The following is a 7,367-nucleotide window of genomic DNA, read 5'->3' as shown; positions in this document are numbered from 1 at the left end:
ATGCAGACATGCATGTAGGCAAAACACCCATTTGTATAAAATGAAGTAAAGTTTAAAAAAAAAACTGTTAAAAATCACCTGCAAATACAAGCCATAAATAGCTTGAAAAATAAGCCCTAATTCTGCCACTTCCTTATTCCACGACCTTCACCAAGGTCACGTGCACACCACTTTGCTTTTAATGTCAGGTCAGATGTGACAGGAGAGGTCAGAACTGAGAGCTACTGTGGCTGCTGGACAGATGATATTTTTGAAATGTTCTGTAGTATCCTTGGGTGATGTCTTCTCAGAGCTTACCCATGCTAGACATGCTTTAAATGGGGGTGACATGAAACATCTTCCCAGAGACTTCAACTCCCACTAGTCACGGTTTCTGATCACTCGCCTGTTTGTCATTACAGGATGACACAGGCCGGTGGAATGATCTCTCTCCTTAGTGTTCTCGCTCTGCCAGAGAGGTACGCACACGCTCCTTCGCCTACCGGGGTCCTTTCACCTCTTGGTGAAGCAGAAGGAGAAGGAAACAGTTTACATAATGGTGTGATCACACTGATGCCTCAAGCTTATTTTTTCTCCAATTACCACATTTCTTGACAGCTAGTTTAGAAGTTGTTACTGTTCCCCCCACTGCCCCCCGCTGCTTGAGAGCTTTCAGTTATAGATTCAAATTCATCATAGCATTGCTCTACAAGGCACATTTAAACATCATTTCTCGTTAAACATGGCTAAACGGGTGCTTTTTCACCAGTAACACGGACTTGAAAGGCATCACAGAGACGCCTTCTCTGTGAAAGTCAATCATAGTAATGCTTGTGAGTTCTCCAAAACTGGAGGGGTGCTACCCTTCTTGCAGTAGCCAATTCAGACTGAGGCTCAGCTTAGAGAACTACAGTAGGTCCATCTGTACAGCTCACCATAGAGGAACACCTAAACCACATGATGGCATTGTGTGGCTTGACCTAATTCCTCAGGCCCTGGAGACAGCAGGCCGTCATGACAAAGGAAAGCAAAGTGACTCAACACCAGAGAAACACAAGTCTTATGCTGTGAATGTGAGTTCAAGGGTTAAAATTGCTTGGATTGTACTCCTCGCCTTGCTAGTCACTGACTAAATGAACTTGAGCACAACCTTAGGCTTCTCTGAACTCCAGGATCACCATGCAGCTGGTATAAAGTCGACTGAACAAGATACAATGGAAGGGCTGAGGCAGGGTCTGTCCTAGAACTATATACTAGTATTTGAAAGGAAGAGTGGGTTCTAAGATCAATTTCTGACAGGGCATGGTGGTGAGTATCTTTAACTCCAGCACTCAGGGAGACAGAGGCAGACCACCTAGGGCTACACAGGGTCTTTAAAAAGTCATTTAGGTCATTTCCTTATACCTCCCCACTTCCCATCTAGTTCTCTATGGACTTAGTGTCCCTATCCAGAGTTACTATGCCACTCTAGTCATTTTTCAGTTCATGTCTTTTGTATTTTTTTTCCTGAGGCAGTGAGGCCAGGCTGGCTATGAACTTGCTAAGGCTAGCTTTGAATGTCTGGTCCTCCTACCTCTGCCTCCTGAGTGCTGAGATTATAGATGTGTGGTATCATGTTTAATGTGCCACCAGTTATATGTGCTGCTGAGGACAGAACCCAAGGTCCTATTGTGCATGATAAGCAAGCACTCTACCAACTAAGTCACAGTACTGGCCCAGTTGCCACTACTTTATCGTTTTAAACTATTTATCGCTAGTTGGTTCTAGTGATAAGTTCGTTTGGTCTTACCTATCTTCATATCCCACCTACATCATCATAGGTTGGCTGTTTTGAAATACTATTTTTAAAAGGGTATGAAGCACTTAGCATTCGGAGCCTGTACTAAACAGATAACCACTACAGAGCAAGACTCTGTTTAAAAGACATGGAGGCTCATGGCTCAGTTAACTTACATTTGCTTATTCTGAAATCCTCATGTTTCTGCCATCGTAACTTTGTTGATGCTTCCCATTGCCTAACTCTTCCCTTATTAGCACAAGCTTATTAATCCTTATAGTCCAGCTCAGTTGTAGAATGTTTCTTTTCTGTATCTATGTGTGTGTAGTGCATGCACATGGCTGTGAGGATGTGTGTGCCTGTATGTAGGAACCAGCAAAGGTTATCAGAACTTTATTGCCTTTGAAACAGGACTTCTCACGGAACCAGAAATTTTATCTTTTCAACTAGGCTGGCTGGCCAGCAAGCTCCTGGAACTATCAGTCTCCATCTGCCAACGCTAGAGTTTTAGACATGCTCAGTCACGCCTGGCTTTTTATGTGGAAGCTGGGACTTGAACTCGGGCCCTCATGCTTGCATGAGAGTCACTCTGATCTAAAACTATCTCTCCTGTGAAAGTGTAATATCCTTTTATCTCTTCGGGCATAGTGTTCGGTGCTCTTCTTTGGTTTTACAGTGCCTTGTATCTAATTCTACTGTGCCTCTTACTGTGTTGGTGTGTTTGTGTCAGTTTGCCTCCAGATTATGAATTCATGGTCAGGGAAGTGGGGGTGGGGAAGACTCCACCTCATTTAATCAACTTGTTGAGGTTTGTGTGCTGGGAGCACCAATACATACCAAAGCTATAAAAGTACAGTGCATGGTGCTGACTCAAGAACCTCATAGCTATACATGAAGTCAATGCAAAAATGTCATCGTTGTAGCAAACATGCACATGGTTTCTTATTTGTCTCTGCATTTCTACTTTCTAAGGCCTTGTTATTTGACTTGATTTGAATTCTCTCACCAAAAATATCTCCCCTAACAGCTGACCACAAACGCCCAGATTTCATCATTCAAGTTAGTTTTCTTCAATCTGGATCAATTAAGAGCCCTTTGGTTGCAATTCAACCCGGCGTCAGCAAAAAAGAGAAAATTATCAGCTCAGCAAGGCAATTTTGAACAGTGACACCATTTGAAGGCAGAGAAAGCTGGATTTCAGAAAGAAATGGCATCGGGAGCTTTTGCAGGATTCTTCTCAGGATAGCGATGTCACGATTATAGCAAGCTAGTGTTATTTGAATACACCACTTAGATTTCCTTGAGATGCTTGTGAGAATGTGCCCAAGAATTGCAGCTACAGAGCCCTTCACTGGCTTTACTGCTCAGGTTCATCACCTGCATTTGTTCTTAGATCATCTCCTATGTGCTCTGTAAGCCAGTGATCAGTGGGGTCAGGGCTACTAAAGCAGGAACAGTCCTGAAGACCTACTAGGCTCTCATGACTAACATTTACTTGAGACTCCCCAACGGCCCATCCCAAACACTATTAAAAAATAAAAACAATGATCATTATTACCACCATCATCACCCAAAGGGGCACAGGGGTATCAATCAAAGAACAGAGAGCCAGGCTCTATGGCACAGGGTAGGGTCAGCATCAATAAGAAGCCAGTAACCCTGAGGACTGCCCTGGGTATCAGCTACCACTTATAGCTTGCTTTTAAGGTCTGGCAGGAATGTGATGCGTGGGTGGGATGGCTCTGTCGACAGGTCTAGGGGTGAATCAGTCAAGGCAGAGTGCAAAATGCATATACTGAGCTTTCTAAATGTAAACCAAATTGAGTCACAATTATAGATTAGTATATTTAGAACTGTACCGGAATTTTCCAGGAGCAGTCAGGGCCAGAGAGCTCTGTTTAGATCAACAACAAAAAAAAAATATCTGTTAATTTCTTGAGTATCAGAACCATTGAGAGAAATAAAAAAACAATAGCAAAAGGGGTATCTGAGGTTTTTATTTCTTACATATTCTGAGGTAAAGGAGTAGCTTGGTGACTGCAAGGAAGTGCAGACACAGCCTTACAATCAAGTTGGGAAAGTCAGAGGTCTACCTTTCTGCTTGCTGGGGATACAGCTCAATGGTAGAGTGCTTGCCTATGGATGATGGCCACTAAGCTGTCACACATGTCCTTTGAGCACATGCAAAAGACATGTTCTTGCTTATGCCAGACATTGCGCTCTTTCTGCATCATCTCTTTTGTGCATCTTTTGTGCAGGTGGCTGCAAGTGCACATGAATGTGTGCATATGGGCCACTGGTCACGATTAAATTACCTTCTTGATTGCTCTCCATGACCAATACAACTCTTATAAAGGAAGCCTTTAATTGGGGCTTGCTTACAGCTTCAGTGTTTGAATTTATTAGCATCACAGTGGTGGGGACATGGTGGTATGCAGACAGGCATTGGATCAGTATCAAAACCTTTACATCCTGACCCATGGGTGGTGTGTGTTCAGGGAGGGTGTTGCAAATGGCACAACATTTAGGATTTCACAAAAGAATGGAGACATTTAACAAAACGCCAGAGGCTGGGTATTTATAAAGGAAGAAGGTCTATTTATCTTAGTTATGAAGGTGTAAAGTTCCAGATTGGGCCTTCCCATTCTGGTGAGGGTCTTATGGTAGATGGTGTCACAATGGTGAGAGCAATATGGAAGGGATCACTTGTCAAGACTGGAAGCAAGAGGGACTCCGAGACCATATTTGCTCTTACAATTGCAACTTTTTAATTCTTTTTTGGCAGGGGATTAATCAGAGTCCTTGGAGAACTACATTGATCTCTTTTGAAGGTTGAGCTCTAGTAATCTAACCACCTGAAAAAGATTCAATCTCATAAAGATCTCATCACCTGAACAATGTCACACTGAAGACTGACTGCTGCCATACTGACCTTTGGAGGTGGGGGACAAAAAACAGCATCTATTTTTCTCATTATGTTGAGGTTTAAAGCCATTTATAGTTACTTCCTTTCATGTCTGTAATGGCTATTCCTGGTTGTCAACTTGACTATATCTGAAATGAACTACAATCCAGAATCAGAAGGCTCAGCTGTGATCCAGATCTTGAGGGTGGGAGACACAGGTTTCTGACCTGGATCTTGGCGTGGAGATCTTGAGGCATAGTGGCTATGAATCCCAGGAGACTAAGACAAAGAGATCTTTGAGTTCAAGGTCAGCCTGGAACAAGTCGTAGATTTAGGCATGGGCAACACCTTCTCCTGGAGACCAACATAAGGATATTGGAAGAAGGAAAATTCCCTCTCTTTCACCTGCCATTTACTTGCCAGCACATGTGTTTGAATCTACTAGCCTTGTGGGACTGAGCAACTACTAGATCCTTGGACTTTCCACTCACAGCTGACCTTTGTTAGGGAGTTGGACTACAGACTGTAAGTCATCATAATAAATTCCCTTATTATATAGAGACTACCCATAAGTTCTGTGAGTCCAGAGAACCCTGACTAATACAATGTTCATAACCTATTTTGTTTTAGCATTGTTGATTTTTTAAAAATTTTAAACAATTTTATCTTATTGATTTTCATCATCATCATAATTATTAGTATTTGTGTGAGTGTGTGTGCAAGATGTGTTTTGGAGGCAAGTATGTGACAGTGCATGTGTGGAAGGCAGAGGACAACTTTGTGGAGTCTTTTTCTCCTTTTACATTTACGTGGTGTCTTAGTCAGGGTTTCTCTTCCTGCACAAACATCATTATCAAGAAGCAAGTCGGGGGGGAAAGGGTTTATTCAGCTTACACTTCCACATTGTTGATCATCACCAAAGGAAGTCAGGTCAGGAAGCAGGAGCTGATGCAGAAGCCATGGAGGCTTCCTTCCCCTGGCTTGCTCAGCTTTCTTTCTTTCTTTTTTTTTAAAAGATACATTTATTTTATTTATATAAATACAGGAGCCCTTTATAGATGGTTATGAGCATATGTAATTTCCATGTGGTTACTGGGGATTGAACTCAGGACCTCTGGAAGAACACTCACTCATGCTCTTAACCCCCGAGCCAGCTCTCCAGCCCTCAGCTTGCTTTCTTATAGAACCCAGGACTACGAGCCCAGAGATGGCACCACCCACAATGGGCCCTCCCACCCTTGATCACAAATTGAGAAAATGCCTTACAGCTAGATCTCATGGAGGTATTTCCTAAAGGGAGGCTCCTTTCTCTGTGATAACTAAAGCTTGTGTCAAGTAGACACACAAACCAGTCAATACAATTGATCCCTTGTTAACTTGACACACAAACACATCACTATTAATCCTTAACCCTTACTTTCTTATTCATCCCCAAGATCTAAATAACTTTAAAAGTCCCACAGTCTTTACATAGTAAAATTTCAATTCCTTTAAAATATCTAATATTTTTAAAAATTCAAAATCTTTAAATTCAAAAAGTCTCTTTACTGTGGACTCCACTAAAATACTTCAAGAGGAAAAAATATCAGGGAACAGTCCCAATCCAAAGCAAAATCAATTTTTCTGCCATCTTCCTGTGCTGTCACCATGGTGCTCATGAATGTCCTGGCAGATGCTCTTAAGCACACCAACAATGCTGAGAAGAGAGGCAAATGCCAGGTTCTCATCAGGCCGTGTTCCAAAGTCATCGATTGGTTCCTAACTGTGATGATGAAGCATGGTTACATTAGTAATTTGAGATCACTGATGATCACAGAGCTGGGAGAGTCATTGTGAATCTCACAGGCAGGTTGAACAAGTGTGGTGTGATTAGCCCTAGATTGGATGTGTAACTCAAGGACCTAGAAAAATGGTAGAACAATCTGGTCCCGTGTCAGTTTGGTCTCATTGTACTGACAACTTTAGCTGGCATCATGGACCATGAACTAGCAGGATGAAAACATACAGGAGGGAAAATCCTGGGATTCTTTTTCTAGAAATGTAAGCATAAATAAAAAAGCCTTCATGGACTGTATAATAAAAAAGCAGTCAACTCTAACTGCCCGGTGTCTGGAATCCTCACGATCTCCTGGGCTCCTCCAAGGGCTTTGGTCACATCTCCAGCTTTGCCCTTTGTAGCACACAGCTTGTCTTCTAGGCTCCAGCTGCCTGTACTCCACTGCTACTGCTGTTCTTGTTGGTCATCTTATGGTACTGGCATCTCCAAAACACTGCTGTCTTCTGCTGCAACCTAGCCTCTCATAGGCTCTCTTCAAGGTGCCAAGCCTCAACTCCTTTGCATGACCCCTTCAGTCCTGGGCCATCAACTGCAACTGAGGCTGCACCTTCACCAGTGGCCTTCCCTAGCCTCTCAACAGTGCCCAGCCTCAGCTGTTCTTCATGACCCCTTCATGCCTTCAAAACCAGTACTATTTGGGTGACTCTTACACATTACCAAGTCCGGCTGCCAACTGTGGCTGCCTCTGTAACACAGCTTCTCTTTGCTCCCAGGAAACACTTTCCAGAAGATTTCACTTTAGTGATGCTGGTCTCTTCTTAATCACTGCTAATTTCTTAGTTCCGGCTGACCAGCATCAATAGTCCCAGTAATGTAGAGGTTTCACTTTAGCAGTTCTGGCATCTTCTTAATCACAGCTGATTCTTTAG

At 42.8% G+C, this 7,367-nt stretch overlaps 1 pseudogene; it reads left to right on the top strand.

Annotated features, from left to right (window-relative positions):
• Window positions 1–6,296: 6,296 nt before the first annotated feature.
• LOC116904634 lies at window positions 6,297–6,697 on the top strand (annotated as a pseudogene).
• The last annotated feature ends 670 nt before the right edge of the window (window positions 6,698–7,367 follow it).

The sequence above is a fragment of the Rattus rattus genome, chromosome 6, assembly GCF_011064425.1.
Source record: "Rattus rattus isolate New Zealand chromosome 6, Rrattus_CSIRO_v1, whole genome shotgun sequence".
NCBI classification, from domain to species: Eukaryota; Metazoa; Chordata; class Mammalia; order Rodentia; family Muridae; genus Rattus; species Rattus rattus.
This window is presented reverse-complemented; position numbering and strand designations above follow the sequence as displayed.